This window comes from Homarus americanus, unplaced genomic scaffold, assembly GCF_018991925.1.
Source record: "Homarus americanus isolate GMGI-L3 unplaced genomic scaffold, GMGI_Hamer_2.0 scaffold51972, whole genome shotgun sequence".
Lineage (NCBI taxonomy): Eukaryota > Metazoa > Arthropoda > Malacostraca > Decapoda > Nephropidae > Homarus > Homarus americanus.
This window is the reverse complement of record NW_024720375.1, coordinates 510,667-515,299: the sequence shown is the minus strand read 5'-3', so window position 1 is coordinate 515,299 and position 4,633 is coordinate 510,667.

Sequence of the window (4,633 nt, the reverse complement as noted above, 5' to 3'; positions counted from 1 at the left end):
ACACTCTCCCTCCTTTCTTCTTCCCAGTCATGTGTTGAAAGTCTTCCCTTTTAGATAACTATTCCATCCTACTTAATCCCTCTTCGTTCTCTTAATGCCAACTCTTTATTTTTATCACAAGTTACTCTTACTATCGGATACTTCCTAATCCGTTTTAATTCTCTTTTTGGGGGGGTTGAACTGCTCGTGCTCTCGTGATCTTTACAACTCACTTCTAACTTCCTCCCACAGCTGTGCAACAACACCTCCTACAGTAAGTCCACAGTAAGCATCTTTAACATACCACCAAAGGCTTTCCTTCCTCCTAAGTCCCTTCCAATTAACTACAGTTCCATTCTTTCATTTTGTTTACACCTTTGCATTTTCTGTGACATCGCCCTCACACCACCACCACCACCACCCATACCCCCACCCCCCTCCCCCCACCACCACCCACCAGCGTTCAACCTAAAAACCAAGCGTGATCTTCTGAATGAAATGTCGTCCCTCTAAAGTACTCCGTCCAGGGCAAACACTGACAGTAAGAATTCCGTCCTGTGGTGCTTGTGTGTACGTGTGTGGAGGTCTCACTTAAAGGGGACAAAAGGGCGTATCCTCCGTCGTGTGTGTGTGTGTGTGTGTGTGTGTGTGTGTGTGTGTGTGTGTGTGTGTGTGTGTGTGTGTGTGTGTGTGGTTTCACTTAAAGGGACAAAAGGGGCGGTATCCTACGTCTTGTGTGTGTGTGTGTGTGTGTGTAGGTCTCACTTAAAGAGGACAAAAGGAGCGGTATCCTACGTGAAGATCCTAGAGTTCTCAGGGGGTCAGGAGCTGAAGAAGGCTTGATGCCGGGGCATTAAGGTGTTCGGATGTAAATTGAAGATAAAGTCGCGAGTCTTAAGTTATCAGGAGGAGAAGCACGGCGATTTATAGCTGTTATAAGTGTTTGATATAAAAGTCGTGGAAGTGAATTGGTTTTTACTTGGTACTTCATCCCCTGTGTGTGTGTGTGTGTGTGTGTGTGTGTGTGTGTGTGTGTGTGTGTGTGTGTGTGTGTGTGTGTGTGTGTGTCAAGATGAGCCAATGTGAAGATGTTGACCGGAGGAAAAGAAAATATATATATATATATATATATATATATATATATATATATATATATATATATATATATATATATATATATATATATATATATATATATATATATATATATATATATATATATATATATATATATATATATATATATATATATACAGGAGAAATTAGGTCAAATACTACAGTTTAAATCAGATTTCTACTAAGGGTGACGATCTATCCCTTTAATGACTAATTCCCTCGTCCAGTTAACGACTGGGTCATTTAGTTAATTGCTGTATTATGGGCGGTCGATAAATCTGTTTATTTCTTAACAGCTTCGTCGTGAGTTGGGCCATTAATCAAACAATTTCAGCTAAGCACCTCAAAGTAAGTGGTAAATCACTTTAATAAGCCGTTGTCACAAGCAATATAGCGCCGTATTTCAATAAGGTAGAAGACGGATTACATCTCTGGTGAAGAAATAATTGTACGTGGAATATTGGCTAAGATTTTTCACTGTCTTCATCACATCTACATAAACAGTTTCTTCAGGATGTATAATCAGTGGCAGCTACACCATAATCTTACGTCTCTGTTGATACTTTAAAAGCCTATTAAATAAATTGAAGGAAATATTAATCTCTTCCACTATCATCCCACATATCACTCGAAACATAAATCCTTCATAGTTTAGTCGCCTTGTTGATGTATGAAGGAGTAAACCTGAAGGATTAACTCTGCTGGTGGTCCTTTGGGCACTCGACGTCGATTCAGAGTTAAGTCGACATTAAGATAAAGAAATGTTTGTATTTCAACATCGATTAAATATTGAAAACAACAATTCTGTCCCTGCTGAGATGGTCTGCTCCTCAACCTCTTCTTCTTTTTCTTCTTCTTCTTTTTCTTCCTCCTCTTCTTCTTTTTCTTCCTCTTCTTCTTCTTCCTCCTCTTCTTTCTTCCTCTTCTTCTGTGTCTTATCAATCCCACAACTGTCGATCCTATTCTTCCTCTCTTGTTATTCCCACCTTTCGTATCCTTTTCCATCTACATCTTTAACTCCCTTTTCGTGTTCCTCAGCTTCTCTTACTCTCACAAATATTTTCCATATTTTTCCTCACTTCAATCCCCACCACACCACACCACACCACACCACACCACACCACACCACACCACACACCACCACACCACACCTCACCACACACCACACGGTCTCGTTATCAACTTATGCACAGGAGGAAGCTTGACATTACACCCCGGAAGTTTACATAGTGTCGCTAATGTTTAACCTTGATTATTGACAAGCTCTAAACGTTTACAGCAGGTTTTAGATGTTTATTTTAGGTGGATAATGTTGAAGACTCTACTGTTTATTGAGAGAAACACAGACACTCACTTACTAATCCTGTCTCCAAAATGTTTTCATCAAGTGTCAGTTTTTTTTTTAGGTAAGGTTTGATGATGATGAAAATGATGATGATAATTATATATGGTAATGTTACTAATTGATAATGACATTTGAGGATAATGATGATGACGAGGATTGATAACGTCATCGCCTAATCACCGTTAAACCAATCATCATAACTACGTCCTGATATATGGTTCCTACGATGAATAGTGTGATTTTAGGCGGATTTGCAATCGACGAAAATTTTATACAACGAGCCGATGATTAATGCAACGAGGATGGCGATTTTTGCAACATTTGGAATAACGACCAAGGGAATACCAGCGATATTTATACAACCTAAAACAAAACATACAATTTATCACACAGGAAAGGTAAATTTTCTGTCCAATTCTTAAATTTTCGATTCGGGAAAAGTTGATTTTTTTTTAAATATGTAGGGAGAGTAAATACGAATGTTTAGGTTTGTACAGTAGAAATACATACACACACTGTATGTAAATATAAAAATGTATTAATGTAAATATAGGTACACAGCCACCAGTTCCATCATATCTCCATCACTCCAACACACACACACACACACACACACACACAAACACACACACACACACACACACACACGACGCTCTATCGGACACTCCTCACAGGTGGAAGTACGTGGATGACTGCACTGTGGGGGTTTCAGTGGACAACACCGCACCAGACTACTCACCGCTCCAAGGCACCCTGGACAGGCTACAGGCATGGACTACGGAGAACAAGGTCACCATCAACCACACCAAAACCGTAGTCATGCACATCAATACCGCCACCACTCCAGTGCAAGCCCCAGCAGTCACAGTGGGTGCCCATCCTCTCCAGCTGGTGCAGTCTGCCAAACTCCTGGGTGTAACTATAGACAACAAACTTGACTGGAAGCCCCATGTAAATAACACAGTCAAGGCAGCCTCGTACCGTCTCTACATGCTACGACGACTTGGGTCACTTGGGACACCCACGCCAGAGCTGAGGACCATCTACAACGCCTTTATTCTCCCCAAACTAACGTAAGCGTCACCAGCCTGGTCGTCTTCTCTCAACTCCACCCAACAACGTCAGCTAGAGAAGGTACAGAAAAGGGCCTGCAGAATCATGCTCGGCGCAGAATACTCCGGCTACACTAACGTTCTCTCCACCCTGGAAATGCCATCCCTCAGTGACCTCCACCACCAAGCACTGGAAAGGTTTGGCCGTGGACTACTGCACCACCCTCGCCATTGCCACCTCCTGCCACCTGCAGCGCCCCACCCAACTCGCGCAGTCCGCCACTACAACAAAATTCAGCCCATAAGAGCCCGCACCGATAGATATAAGAACAGCACCATCCCATCTATTGTTAAAATAATAAATAACTCCTGATTTATGTACTGTACAGCCCTGTAAATGCATTCAATGAATATTATATCATTATGTCTAAATCAAATGTAAGTCTGTATATTTTCAGCCACCGGCTGCAATTCTATTAATAAACCGTTTATTATTATTATTATTATTATTATTATTATTATTATTATTATTATTATTATGTATTACACCCTTCCACATCCCACACAAAATACAGTCAATTTTATCCCTCTATCCGCTTGCCCAAGGTGCTGTAACTAAGCTTCTTATGAACTAGTCGTAATAAATCAGCGACCATTAGCAGAGTGTTGTGTCGAGTAATGTGACTAAGAAAAAAATATTACGTGCAACAGTTTTAGGTCTTCAGAAAATGAGAGAGAGAGAGAGAGAGAGAGAGAGAGAGAGAGAGAGAGAGAGAGAGAGAGAGAGAGAGAGAGAGAGAGAGAGAGAGAGAGAGAGACCGTTCATTGAGCTAATATAAGACTATTATGATAACAAAACCCTTTAATTCCCCCCCCTTCCTCGGTTCCTCACCCAACTGAAAATTGTATTCACGAGACGCAAGTAAACGTGTTATTTGCATTATTATTATTTTCCTTCTTCCTACTTAAGTCTCCATTCTTATTTCCTGAGCCTTTTGTTTTTCTTTCAACTAAGGTTCTGGCGGTGAGTGAGGAGGAGGAGGAGGAGGAGGAGGAGGAGGAGAGAGGAGGAGGAGGAGGAGGAGGAGGAGGAGGAGGAGGAGGAGGAGGAGGAGGAGGAGGAGGAGGAGGAGGAGGAGGA